Consider the following 15878-nt stretch of genomic DNA (forward strand, 5'->3'; position numbering starts at 1 on the left):
AAATAAGATATTGACATTGGCAATAGCCAAGATACGGAACATTTCCGTCACCAAAAGTAGCTCTCTTGTTGGCCTTTATAGTCCCACCCATTTCTGCCCCCCTCCCCTCTTCATTTTAATAATCAATTTTTTACAATGATAGCATAATAAATAAAAATGATCTATTAAAATGTACTAATATGAAAATATAATACATGACAGGCACTATTCTTAAGAGCTTTACACATATTAATTTACTTAATCCTCACAATAACACTATGAGATTACCCCTACCACTGTCCTCATTTTACAAGTGACAATGATAAGACGGAAATATGTGGTAAGCTGCTGAACTTGCGAGTGGTGAGCCCACTGTACGGGTCTGGGCACTATGCTTTACACTAGTTAGCTTCTACTCTTCACATTTCAGGGTTATTTCTGCTTTATTGTTCCTGTGTTTATTTTCACTTCTTATATCATTTACAACCTATTACACTCATATATTATAGACATTTCATTATAATAATTAATTAACAGTGCTGGTACTTTAAAATGGGGAAATTAAAGATGGTTTTGTGTAAACTTTTGTATTCTTCAACATTTTATACCTGGAGAAAAGTGATGCAAACTGAATAAGCAGTAAAATAACACATCACAAATCTCTCTGTGACATATATGTTGAAGAAGGAATTCATTATAGCATCTTTTACATTTCTACCTTTGCCAAATAAAAGCTGTGAGAAACAGGTTCGTGTAGTCTCAGCATTTTTAGACTCCAATGGGAAAAAATAATTTTGCTGATCATTAACTTTTGGCTCCTTTTTTCTGATATCTCTCTAAATGGCTTTTTTTGGTCCATGAAAAGTAACTATTTTACATTTTTACATAATATTTACAGAATATTATATCGCCAGTTTCCAGACTAAGATCCCTATATATATAGGTACTATATATACACCCTTTCTGCAGATTTTATTACCTCAAACATATTTGATACTCTTATTAATTTTGATAAATATGATGATGAGGAGGAAGATAATTTTTTAACCAGACTTTTTTTTTTTTTTTGCAAGTCACAGAGGCTCAACTGGCTGAGGAGGAGGAAATGTATTAACTTACAAGGTAAACAGAGGAGTGAAGTAGCAAAGTTATGGGAGGGGTAGGGGTGCAGCTAGGCCTCCACATCGATTAGACAAGAATTTCAGACACCATAGGCTCAATCTCTTCATCTTTCATCCACCTATGTCTTTGCTATTGTTTAGTAATCTATCACTCTGGGTGTTTCTTCCATGTGTTAAGCAACATATATCCAATGACCCTCAGATCTCATACCTCATAGCATTTGCCACCTTGGAAGGGCCATTGTTTCAGTTCTAAAAGATTAAGAAAATTACATGATTATCTTAGCTGGGTCTGGGGTTCAGCTTTGGACAATGAATAGTGCCCATGTAATAGGGTCATATGTTAAAATGAAACAGCCCATGGGAACCAGAGGACTGGGGTGGCATAAGAAACAGTGCCTAAAAATATGGGACTGCTCATCCGAATATGAGGGCAGGGTCTCTGGCTTAACAAATCAATGGGTATCTATTGTGAAATAGACCTTGATGATCATAATGATGGTGGTGGTACAGCAACATTTAGTTGATTTAGCTACCATTGTTACTGAGAACAATGCCTAGGGAGAATTTGGTAAGTTTTTGTCCTCCAGGTAATTACAATCTAGTTGAGAGATAAAAATATATTGAAGCATTGAATAAAATAAAAACCTTTAGTGAAAGAATATTATATAAAAAAATAGAATAAAATCCCCAAAGTTAAAATTTAAAAATTATTTTCTGTTAATTGAAAAATGTCTTTCAGTAATTTTACAAATCCTATACCATTATTTCATTTTTATGAAGGTATGATTAATATTTCATTAAAAATATTGTTATGCTAATATCCTGTTCTTCATCAAATGTCTCCTCACCACCCTTAGAATCCATTGATGACTCCCATGTTTATCAACTACTACTATGATGGCTGTCAAGTAGTAATTATATAATTTCTAACATTTTTTTCTTCTTGTATTAGTTGATTTTCCTGAAAAGTTTCTAAACAGGAGTTTTCATACACACACACATTTACACATACATATATATTTAGTTTAATGGATTCTTACTTTATTTAGTGGGTTGTGGTCTGATTTTCTCATTATTTATTTGGTGCTGAAATTGTCCTAAATTTAGCCAGTGGGAGCCCCTTCAAGCTGGGTCTTATGTTCTTTTCATGTGCTCCACTATTCCTTGAATGTTTCCTATTCCTTATTCTTTAATACAATACAATATTCCAGGCTCATCTGGTACTTTTCTGATTTAAGTCCTGTTCCTTTCAATAGAGGATGGTATTTACCCTGGCACCCGATGAACTCAGTGCTTCTAAGCCTTCCCAATAGACAGAGCTAAGAAATAGGTACCAGTATATAAACATATAGCTATACAGTTGATTCTCTTTATTCACGGATTTCATTTTTTAAAAATTTGCCTACTCCTTAAAATTTATTTGTAACCCCCAAATCAATACCTGGGTGCTTTTGCTTCATTCATGGAATACACAGAATGGTAAAATATTTGAGTCACCCTACACACACGTTCCCAGCTGAGGTCAAATAAGACAATGCTCTGTATTCCTGTTTCAACTCTCATACTCTAAACGAGTGTGTTTGTGTGTGTGTGTGTGTGTGTGTGTGTGTGTGGTTTACTTAGCACTACGTGTTTGTTGCATTTTGCTTCTGTTGGTGATTTTTGCTATTTACAATAGCCCCCAAGGGTAGTGTTGAAGTGCTGTCTAGTGTTTCTAAGTACAAGAAGTCTGTGATGTGTCTTACAGAGTAAATATATGTGTTAGAATAAGCTTCAGGCATGAGTTATAATGCTGCTGGCCATGAATCAACAATACATATTAACTAAAGTGTCTTTAAACAGAAACACATTTAAAGCAAAGTTATGTATTGATCAGTTAATGAAAATATGACCAGAGGCTTGCAGGAACCTAACTTATTTTCCCTAAGAGCAATGGTTCTGTATTTGCTAATTCCATGTTCACAGCAATTCTATAGATCATAGCTACCATGATAACAAAAATTGGCTGTATATACACATATACACACACATATTTTTATTTCTATGTGTATATGTATAAATAAAATCCATGAGTTCATACTAATCTTTCCAATACCTCCAATTTCCATCCAATAACTTAGGATTCTTTTCAGCTATTTATTTATTTATTTTTAAATTTTATTTATTTTTTTTGTACAGCAGGTTCTTATTAGTTATCCATATTATACGTATTAGCGTATATATGTCAATCCCAATCTCCCAATTCATCACACCACCATACTGACGAATCCCTTCTCAACCACTCAGAAGCTTGACTTCCACAGTTGCCAATATACTTACTTATCTGCCCAGTTTCTCCCAATTCACAACCATGTGGGCCCTCTGCTCTGCTCTTCCTTCACAGGTCACATCTGTTCCTGGTTTCTCTGCCCTTCTGCTTTGTTACCTACAGGGCATTACTTCCAAAGCCTCTGTGGCACGCCTTCCTCCTCAGCATCCAGCTCTCCTAGGCCCTGGGACATGGTGCTGAGACTTTGAAGTGATTAGCCAACTGGCCCAGTGTTCTCCTGTTTTCAGTAGAACTGCTGAGATCTGGAAAGATTTAGAAGTACCACTTGGACTCAGAGGAACTGGTTTAGCGCAACATCATACAGCAGTTCATTTCAGTTCAATAAACATTTCTCATTAAAAAAAAAAACAACCCTCTGCTGGGCTTTCAGTCTGACATCATCCCCAGGAGTGAAAGAGAAGATGGGAAGGGAAGAGAGGATGTTAAAAAAAAGGTCGAAAAGGAAAATAGAAAGAAGGGCATGTAGGGAATATTCATGACATATTTACATCCAGGAGAACATCTTGAAATTTTTGTAAAGAGAGCAAATATATTTATCTGTCAGTTGTGAAGATATAAATATATATGAAAATATATAGATATTTCATATATAAAATATATGTGAAAATGTGGAAGCAATAAGAGGTAGGATGTGCATTGAAAGGTGAAAAATCATAGAACACCTATAATTGTGCAGCGTAACTGTGCTATTTTAAAGCCCCCTATAAGCCTGAAATACAATGTATATGACCTAGTGACATATGATGTAACCACCAGACCTACGACCTAATTGTCTACTTCAAAGGATCATAATCTCTTAATCAAATATTGGTAATTTTTTTAGTAATGGTTTAAATTGTAATCTCTATAAAGCAAGTAAACTCTTTGTTACTTGTACACTTATTTATGCTTGATTGATATGACTTCTTTGAATTTTCAAGACCTTGGTTAAGCATAAACCAGTATATACATTCATGCCTTTTTATATATAAAAAACCACGCTCACAGATGATAGTACACTGACTTAAATAAATGAAATACTAAGCATTTATCTCAAAATGGCATTGAGATTAAGTACACATTCTGTCATAACTTGAATTTTTTCAGTTAGCTTATTATAACTTTAACTTTAAAAATAGCATGAAATATTAGCATTCATGTTTTCTCAAAATGTATGAGCTATAATGGAAAATTAAACTCTGCGGTAAGAGAGTGTTTGAAGCAAAAGGAAAATAAATCACCTTCTTGAAAAGATTAATATTCATTTATACAAACCATCTGAGATGTTAGCAATATTCTCAAATAACTCTACTCTCTGCATATGCCAGAAGGAAGTGATTTTATTTTAGGGATGTAAAAAAACCTTTACTTTTCATAGTTAGAACACTTTGAGTTTCTGTTCCCTAGAGAAATTTCTCATACTTAGTGTTTTGGTGGTACTAGAAGCAGTAATAACAGAGAGTATAGGAGTAACTGATATGAACGAGCACTTACTATCTGCCAGGCATTGTTCTGAACCGTTTACATTACTACCTCATTTAATCCTCTGGACAACATTACGAAGTAGATATTATTTTTGCTCCCATTTTACACATAAGACAATTTGAGGGTTAAATTGACTTGTCCAACTCCACACTGTTTGTAAATGGAAAAAGTCATGTTTCAAACCCATCAAGTAACATTCAGGAGCCAACTCTGCTGTTCTTCTCCTCCTGTATCATTGAAATGTAGGGAAATCTTAGTCTTTTAAAACACACTTAACCCCGCTTTATACCATAAATATTTTTAAAATATTGAATAGTCAATTTTTAAACCGATTCATTGCATTTGTGATGTACCAGGAATTCAGAATAGTCAAATAAAGCAATGATTAAGTCTCTGAAAAGGATGACTTTTTTCTTTATGATTTATGTTTTGTATTTTTGAGTTGAAATACAGACAATTTGTTTAAAATGAGACACATCAAAGAAAATGATACATATAATGGACTAGTCAGATCATTAATAACTAATACTCAGAGCCCTCACTGTTTTAGAGAAAAATGAAAAGATTGACACAATTAGCGAGTGTTTTTGACTCGACTTGGGACGCAATAGAATAACAAAGCTTCATTACTGAGGTGATGAGGTTTGGGGCTGTCTCAAATTTTTAAAAAATATTTAAATTTCAAGATATTTTTAATCTTAAAGACCATTATTTCTGACTCGTAAAAATGGGCAGTGATGACCCAAATTGTTACCTAGCTTCATCCCTGGGTTTGTTTTTTTTTTAACATAAATTTTATAAGAACCACACAGCTTTTAACAGACAAGCCTTTCCTTGGAAAATATCAATTTTGCCCTGTCATCTTCTCATCTCACTTTGTTCTTCGGGAGAGAAAATGGAGTACCATTTTACTTTGTTCCTGAATCTCCTGTAAATGTTTGCACATTTGTCCGTTATTTTGATCAGGAAACAATTTTTAAACGTTCATTTATTTCTGCTTTGGTTACCTTCATTCTGGAACAAGAAGAATCCTAAAAGATGAGTTATATATTTCTATAAGCTTTTTTGTAAGAATTGATAATTGATGGGCACTGGCAAACCATGGACCAGGACCATGAACTGCAGGCACCAGAGCTCCTACTCTGGCTGAACTACTAGAATATCACGTCACCAGCCAACTTTTACTAGTTTGTGTGTGTGTGTGTGTATGCACACAAAGTTCACTTCTTAATTTCCTTTTTTTTTAAAGAAAGAAAAGCATTGCTACATGAATGCATTGTTACTAGGGCGTCCCAAAGCACCTGTTACTTTAAGTAGCCAGAGGGCTCTGCCAGGATTCTAATTACATGCTGTAGAATGTGCCAATTGTGTTGTCTCTCCTCTCATAGATCTATCTCTCCAGCACACTGGATTACTTTAAAACAAATCCAAAGGAGAAAGACAGGGAACGCCCTGGTGGTCCAGTGGTTAGGGCTCTGCACTTTCACTGCAGGGGGCAAGGGTTCTATCCCTGGTTGGGGAACTTAAGATCCCTCATGCCATGCCGTGTGGCCAAAAGAAAAAAAAAAAAAAGGAGAGAAAGACAAGATAAATACCGAATGATCGGGTGCTTCCCTGGTGGCGCAGCGGTTGAGAATCTGCCTGCCAATGCAGGAGACATGGGTTCGAGCCTTGGTCCGGGAAGATCCCACATGCCGCGGAGCAACTAAGCCCGTGTGCCACAACTACTGAGCCTGCGCTCTAGAGCCCACGAGCCACAACTACTGAGCCCTTGTGCCACAACTACTGAAGCCCGTGCACCTAGAGCCCGTGCTCCGCAACAAGAGAAGCCACTGCAATGAGAAGCCTGTGCACCGCAACGAAGAGTAGCCCCCGCTCGCCTCAACTAGAGAAGGCCCGCATGCAGCAACAAAGACCCAACACAGCCAAAAATAAATAAATAAATAAATTTATAAAAAAAAAAAATACCGAATGATCTCACTTATATGTGCAATCTAAACAAAAAACAAAAAACAAACCATAGACACAGAGAACAGATCAGTGGTTGCCAGAGGTGAGAGATCGGGGGGGCGGGGGGGGGAAATGTGTGAAGGGGGCCAAAATGTACAAACTTGAGTTATAAAATAAACAAATCATGGGGATGTAATGTACAGCATGGTGATTATGGTTAATAATACTGTATTGTATATTTAAAAGTTGCTAAGAGAGGACATATTAAAAGTTCTCATCACAAAAACAAGTTTGTAACAATGTATGGTGACGTATGTTAACTAGACTTATTGTGGTGACTTACATATACAGAAATATTCATTCACTAATATGAGCATTTGACGTTTGCTTCCTTCTTTGAATTATCCTTTGCATATTTATCCTATAATTACAAATTGATTTTCTGCTAGAAGAAGAGTAAACGAAAGTCCTTTTCCTTGTCTATTTCCAAACTAACGTAGAAGGTACTATTTCCTAGAGTTCCCTAGAAACTAATAACACCTACAAATCATATATGTCAAGTTGTAACTAGAACTTCTTTGGATAAGTAAAGAAATACATGGAATAGTCAGTGTGCAAGTTTTCTTTTTTCCTAATTTGCAATGAATATAAAATACACTAGGAGGTAAAATTTATTCTCAAATTCATACTTGGGCATCAAAATATCTACCACCTCCTTTAAAAGAAACTACATATTTTTCTTAGTAAGTATTTTTCCACCACAGTTTTTGACTAAAATAGTCACCAACTAACAATTTTAATTATAATAACAATAGTAATAATAATAAGTACATTTATTGTGTGCCTAGTATGGTTCGACTTTAAATTTAATAATTATCTCATTTGACATTCACTCAAGATACCTGTAAGCTAATTCTAAGAAAATTTGACTCTGCCCAAAATCACCAACTCAAGTGACAGCCAGAAAAGGCAGTTGGTACCATAAGAGCACATCTTCCCTCCTTTCTACACCCAGGCATTTGTTGACTGGCCCAAGTGTGGATTTGAGACTCGACATCCAATCCAAACCGTAGCAAGTCACCAATAATGCCATATTTTGAATAAAATATAAGCAGGTACAGTCACATTTCTTCGTCTTGGAAATTGAAGTAGGGCATATTAAGAGAGAAAGACAGTTCCTTGGGACCAGCAGCTTAAAATCATGAGAAAAACTGGGAAACTTATGTCACATTATACACGATATAAAGTAAGGTAAAAGTTGAAACTACAAGTAAGTAAGAGTTATTTGGTGGAAATAGAATAAATGATAAAACTAATTGGAAATAGAAATGAAAAAGAGAACATACACAGGAATAATCCTATCCCCAGGTAATGGTCTCACATAAGACTAGCAGTTCATGAAGTCAAGATTGCATTGGATTAACATTAGCTTCTTATTCATCTTCCCCACTGAAGACAAGAGATCCTGCAACTTCCTTCCATGGATTTTGTACCTTTTTCATCCCTTTATTATTAAAGGATTATTTTACAAGACAACCCTGCCCAGACTCAGCCTTAAGGCACACATATTATCATCCTTATTTTACAAAAGAGAAATTGAGATATAAGTATTAACAAAGTTTTCCAAGGTTATGTAATTCATAAGTGGCAGAAATAATATGAGTTAAAATCCTTCTACATCTAAATTCTACACACTAAACCACAATTAATTTTTTCCCATTATCAACCCTTCCTACTCTTCTTTGTTGAAACTTTGATTTAGACCATTGAAAATGAGTTTGAAAATTAATTCTAGCTTTCCACAGAATGTTACTGAAATTTAATCGATCCACTGTTGCTTATATACAAGAAAGTATCAAAGCTTATCGAATGCAGAATGTACTAATTTAGCTGAATTGTGAGATTATGAGTTACTGTTTTTTTTTTTCTCTCCTAAGGCATAAGTACATTGACTTGGGGTTCTTACTAATGTCATTCAGTACTGTCAGACATTACCTCACAACACTCTGATGAGCAAATATAAAATGTATTTCTATTTTGAAAGGAGAAAAGGAAGCTCAAAGAGCTGGTTTGCTCGCGTAAAACATCACACACAGTTAGTGGTGAATAAAAGAGTAAAAAACACATTTTAAAAAGTTTCCATTATAGCACTCTTTGCAATATACCACACTGCTAATAGTTAACAAAGTTGTGTACATGCCTGTGTGTGTGAGAAAGAGAAGTGAGGGGCGGGGATCAAGGTGAGGAATTAAAGGCTTATGGTTAACCAGATAACTAGGAAATACTGTCTAAGCAGTAAATTGCCAAAGATTCTCATTAAGCTGGGTTTTATAGGAAATCTTCTTTTGAGTCTTTGGCCCACAATCTAAACAGGAGTTCCAAGAGGCTGCTTCAGGGGTCTCCCAGAAAATTTCTAAGTAGTTCAAACTAGAGGCTACAATGGTATGGGGCTAAGGCTTGTTTTTGATGAATGATGTTACCTTCTTAATTTTGAACTAGTTCTTTCATTTTTCTTTATGGTATCGTAAACTTTGTATTTTACCCTTATAACAAGAATAAGTTGAAGAAGATTTTTTGACTCCTATTCTTTCCTCTCCTTGAGGCATTAATGAGCTGAAAAAGAACCCAAATTCAGGCAGCAAAAGGATAATCAAGACGTACATTTCACCACCCTTCAAGCTTTCAGCTGCAAATTTTCAGCATGAAAATTACTACATATGCAAGATATTGGTGTGTTTATTAGTATAGTGATGTGGCAGATTTAAATAGCTTTGTTTAAAGCCTGATTTGTAAACAACAGAAGAAGATATTTGGGGGTTGAATTTAAAGTTCTCTTTAATAAATGCATGTCTTCTCCCCCCCTTTCCACCACCTGAAATTAGAGATTCTTTTTATAGCAGCCGAGGGCATGAGGCAACATGAAACATGTCACTGTATGCACAATTGCATGCACGTTTATTTTTTTCATCCCGTGTTAATGGGTAGACACATCCTGCTGCTATAGCTCCTGGGGAAGGTGGCTGCGTTTCTTAGTTGGAGGCTTGCAAAATGAAGGGATTTCCGAAGTTCAAAAGTTGGGTTTGCAGCTGAGGCATGCCACCTTTCTATAAAAATGAGAGCATGAGATGCTTTTCATTTCTCTGGAAGGCAAATGCCACCTGTCATCAAATGCTGCAACCCCTGCTCAGATTTTGATAAGTAATTTCCATTTAGGTTTTCTTTTCCTAATGAAAGGTCTAAACTGATTGAAAAGGTTTTTTTAGCCAATGTACCTACGGGAGTAAGGAAAAAGAAAACTTCAATTGTTAGAAACTAAAAAGACTATTTTAGGAAAGTATATTGAATCATCAAACTTTTACAGGTGGAATGGATGTTGGAATTTGTCTACTTCTCTCATTTACAGAGAATGAAGCTGAGACTCTTACTAGTTCAACATCGCATATCTACAGAGTGACAAAAACAAAGCTAAGACTCAATTCTTCTAAATTCGTTGATATTGTTCTTTACTTTAAAAACCAAACAAGTTGCAAGAGGATTATGTCCCAACTTCTTTTTATTTTGAAAAATAAAAATACTTGATGTCACCTATAAAATATCCTTGAACATTTTGTTCCATTAATCAATTATATTATGTTTAATTTTGGTGAATTCTTAATGATTTTTTTCTAATAAATTAAATAAGCATTCAACAATTATATTCCATAGAAATAGATTAGGAACTGCAAAGAGACAGTCATGCTTACTTTTTAACCTATTATATATCAAAAACATGTCAAAGTGCATAAGACACACTATAAATAAATATATGTTAACTATACAAATATATGTTAACTATATATATATTTAGTAATTAAATATATTCTATGTTAACTATAAATATATTTAATAATGAAATATATGTTATATTTTGAAGAAACTTACCTGAAACATAAAACCCGACTTTCAGGAACTTATATTTCATTGAGGAAGACAAACATTTAAACAATTAAATATAACACAAAATCCAATAAAACTAATTTATAAACACACCATTTATGTGAAAGTTGCAAAAACACTGAATTGAAGATGGTGATTTTCAGAGCATCTACATGTAATCATAATTATGTTCTTATAAATGAAGCATTATTTAACCATTCCAGCTCCATACAATTACAAAATATATTTAAAATTTTCTCAATTATTGATGTAAATGCTAAGTTATCTGAAGCTATGACCAATTAGTGAAAAAGTTGCTAGGAAGTATATATATTTTTCACAATATGGCACAGCTTTGACTTATATGGAACTGATGAAAAATCAATGAATAAAAACAAATAGGCCAGCAACCTCTAAGGACCCATATAAAAGTATTCTTTTAGCACACCAAAGGTCATAGCTGGATAGATGACTAGGAAGGAAGTCAGTTAGAGAGATTTTGGCTTAAGTCCTTGGAATTCTACAGATGTTACTGTTTGGGTAGATTTTATGAGGTAAATCTAGAATTCAGCTTGGTCCACAGTGAGTAAAACTGAGCATGAAATGTCCTATAGAGAATGGAATTTTTTGTACTGGACAACCTAGTCACTGAAGATTTTTCTTTTGGTATGAAAATAATTATGTATTGAAGATTTACTCTTTTCCAGGTAGTGGGGTTATCTCAGCTAGTCACCATGATAAGTCATCAAGATAAGTACTATTATATCCCCATTTTATAGGTAGTCACACAGCTAACAAATGGTGGAGGTGAGATCTATGGAGAAAAAAATAGGGAAAAAATAAATGGATACTTGCCTAGTTAATTTTTACCTTAAAGATATCCTTAACACTTAGCTCAGGAGCAAGAAAATAATACTGCCTCTTAGCTGTCTGACTGAGGTGCCTATATTGATTTTATATCACTTTTTATATAATAGATCTATTACTAAAGGGTATAAAATATCCATTGTTTAAATCTGGTCATATACCTCATCCTCAATGATCTATCACACTTCTAGAAGGGATCTTGGAAACCATGAAGTTTAATCTACTCATTTTTCATTTGAGTGGACTGATGGAGCAAGAGAGACCTGCAAAGATAAATATAAAGGCAGTTCAAACAGTAAGCGGTGAAGCCAGGATGAAAAAAACAAAGTTTCTCTACCGCAGATGAATGTTGTGGTTTCTAGTCATGATGTTAATAGTATTTAGAGACACAGGATTGACTCAAGAACATAAAGAAGTGAATTGAGTCAAAGAGCCATGATGATGAGGATAAGTTCCTTGGAAGATTTGTGGTGTTTACTCTTTTTTCTTAAATAATGGTTTTATTGACGAATATTCACATACAGTTTATGCATTTAAAGGGTACTATTTAATAGTTTTTAGTATACATAGCTTTTGTATATTCAAAAAGCTGTGCAACCATCACCAAAATACATTTTAGGACATTTTCATTACCCCCAAGAAAATCTCATACCCATTAGCAGGGAATTGCCACTTACACCCAACCTCTGCCCCTAAACCTATGGAATTACTAATCCACTTCCTGTCTTATATTTGCCTATTCTGGACATTTCATATAAATGCAATCATACAATATGTAGTCTTTTGTCACTAGCTTCTGTCACTTAGCATACTGTTTTCAACGTCCATCTATGCTGTAGCATGCATCAGCATTTAACTTTTTATTGATGAATAATCTTCCACAGTATGGATATACCACATTTTTGATCAGTTGCTCAGTTGATGGACGTTTGGGTTGTTTCCACTTTTTGGCTATTATAAATAATGTGTCTATGAACATTCATGTAAAAGTTTTTGTGTAAACATGTGTTTTCATTCTAATTGGTTACATATCTAAAAGTGGAATTGCTGAGTCATAAGGTAACTCTACGTTTGAACTTTTGAAGACCCGTCGGACTGTTTTTCAAAGGATTGGATCAGTGTGCATTCTCATCAACACTGTAGGAGAGTTCCCATTTCTCTACTTCATCTACAACATTTGTTATTATCTGTGGGGCTTCTTTTTGGGTGTGGGAGGTGCCCTGTGGCTTGCAGGATCTCAGTTCCCTGAAAGTGCTCGGCCACCAAGGAACTCCCTATCTGTGTGTTTTTTTAAAAAAAATAGCCATTCTAGTATCAAACTTCAGAATTTAAACTCATACACACATATGTATACATATATATGCAATGTAGGGAGAGAGAGAGAGAGAATATACTCACAGAGAATGAATTGAGAATTAGCTGACAAAGAGAGGCAAAAGGACTAATAACATATAGCAATGCACCCCATACATCTCTGCTAGAGATATTTTTACTAGGTATCTTAAGACCAACACAACGTATAAACTCAAGAAAGCTATTTACTGCAACTAAAAGTCCACTCATTTTCTTGTTTTCTAGGTTTAGGTGATACCCTCCCTCCTAGCTCTGATATTTGAATGTAGGGACTTCAATACCCATTTTGAAGGAGTGGAAATAAACCGGGGATGAATGAGTGAAAAGAGAGACTTGATTACCTCTCCTTTTAAGGTACCTCAATTCTCTCAGCTTTATTATTTTGGGTTAGATTCCAAGTAGTCAGACACTATTATCTTGAACAAATTATTTCTCAATATGGGTCAATACTCAGCTCAGAGAAGAATATTTTTTTTAAAAAAACTGGCATGAAGCATGTGTGGCCCATTACTTTTTCTATAGAATCTATACTTTGATCAATTCTTGTCAACCAAGATGAGGGAATAAAGACTACAATGTATTGGCACCCCATCAGGGTTTTTAAAAAAATTTTTAATAAAAAAAATTTTTTTTTACCGAATTGTATCTTTAATGTATCATGCCTGCACTGAGGGGGCTATAATGAAAAGACCTTTAAGTAATGGTGTGCTGGTGAATATTTGACACCTAGTTCTCCAGGGGACAAAGTCCTGATTTGTAGCATGCACTGATTCCCATGGTTTGAACCCTTCCACAGTGGGTGATTTCAAGATACCCATGTGACCTCACTAGAGTCAGAGTTGAGAAGAGATGTGTATAACTGAATCCCATGACATGATTTGAGCTAGTGTGAGTCAGCCCCTGAACACCATTACCTTCGGAGTAAGCATACTTTTTACCTTATGGATATGGTAAATTACCTACGGGATCAAATGTTAATTCTTGCATTTGTACTGCAAAGTTAACAGCCAAATTAAAAGCTAATTTAAAACAACATATATAGGTCTTCATGGTATACTTTTTGTCATCTCATTTCTGTGTCCATTTGTAATGCAATCTTTGTTTTTCTTTCTTTTACTCCTATTTTTAGTTCATTCCATCTTTAAAAATTCTATTTGTAAGCTGTCTCAGTTAGTTTCTAGAATGAATTATAATAGACTTAAATAAATAAGTGGATAATCCTTATACAACTTCAGGCACAGAGAGGGGGATTAAAGATGAAGTACTGGATAATCCCTGGGATGAAAGTACAAGCAAGAAGATTGCATGCCAACCCCATCTCTATCCAGGCAGGAGCAGTTCTCTTCTTTCTTTAGCTCTCAGAGTCCTTACCTCTGCAACTAGGTATGTCAGGATGAGCTCTAATGTCATAATTATCCATAATTTTCTAACTCTGAAAGCCTCTGGTACACTCTAAAGCTAAATTCTATTGATACTCAACACAGTTTGAATAAACTATGTAATTTTATGTGTATGTTCAAATGATTTTAATATTATACTCAATTTTAGCTTCAGCAGATCACTATTGGCTCGTTGGTGTTGACAGGCAAACTTGTGGGTGCATATTATTAACTTTTTATAAAATGACATTTCATCTGTAGGCAGAGTAACAAATTTTGAATTTTATGCATGAAAAGATTGATAGCTGGCACAATTATTAATTTCTGCAGGCTTCCTGTTGGTGGTATATGATTTGGAAAAGACATTTGCATTTATACTCTAATAAAAGAAGGCTCTATCCTCTCCTTTAATTTTGGATAGCATAATACTTTAAGCAACTCTAACTTAATAGTCCTAATACCTAGGGATATGTTAGCAATTCATATGAGCAGGTGCCTATAGCATGGTAGAAAATGTTCTGGGTTTGTCAAAACTTGGGTTTGAATTCCAGCTATGTCTTAATAACCACTTGACCCTGGAAAATATGTGATAGCTATAAGCCTCAGCTTCATGCTGTAAAATGGGCCAATCGATTTACCTCTCAGGGTCGGTTTGAAGATCAAATGAAATAATAAGTTAAATATCCCTAGAGTGGTTCCAATGTGGCAAACGTGAACATTTGTGAAAACCCTCTCTCTGGTCTTTTCATATATTCTTTAGCGCAAAATGGCTCAGTCGCACTCAAGGGCTTTGTTTAAACCGGATGACATGGGAATTTTTTCCTCTCGAATTCCTTAAAGCAGCTATATTTCTTCTCAACTTTTCTCACAAACAACAATTTAGGTAAAATATTTTAGTCACAGGAATCCAGAAGATAAAAAATAAAAATCTAAATCATTGCCCTAAAAGGCAAGGACTTTGTGTTACAGATATTCTAAATTAAAAAGACTCTTAGTTCTATTGTTTTCTACTGCTTAAATATGTGAAAAATCACATTTCTAAGTATCTTACACATGGGAAATATAGCGACCTATTATACATTTGAGAATAATTACATTATACCATAATTCTATATTATAAGAAGACATAATATAGATGTTCTTAGAAGTTAGATTTAAAGAAAAAAGACTAAAAGAAAATCCTTTAAAAATTCTTCGGGTCTGAACATTCAAAATAAAGCTTACTGTGGAAGATATTGCCATCACCTTATTTTTAAAATGTGTTGAGAAAGGAAAGTGTCAGATAGTGAACTTGTGAAAGTATCATTTAAATGCATTGATAGGGTACAAAATACACCTTATTTTTAAAAAAGTTATCGAATTCTTATTTTCCATTAGAAACTTTTACCTTTAAATCCCAAATAAACAAGATATGAATGATGCCAAATGTATTAGCTAAAAGGCCATAACAAATATGATATTGATGTCTCATTATATGTCTATTTCAAACATACAATATACAAATGTACCATGAACAGA

General features: G+C 34.4%; 1 long non-coding RNA gene across 1 annotated transcript in view; it reads left to right on the top strand.

Annotated features, from left to right (window-relative positions):
* The first annotated feature begins 6979 nt into the window (after positions 1-6979).
* The window catches only part of LOC309647545, a 35442-nt gene continuing 26543 nt past the window's right edge, over positions 6980-15878 (top strand). Inside the window, exon 1 of the long non-coding RNA XR_014256161.1 lies at positions 6980-9288. This is a non-coding gene — a long non-coding RNA (uncharacterized lncRNA). The remainder of the gene's footprint in view (positions 9289-15878) is intronic.

The sequence above is a fragment of the Balaenoptera physalus genome, assembly GCF_965194825.1.
Source record: "Balaenoptera physalus genome assembly, chromosome: 18".
Lineage (NCBI taxonomy): Eukaryota > Metazoa > Chordata > Mammalia > Artiodactyla > Balaenopteridae > Balaenoptera > Balaenoptera physalus.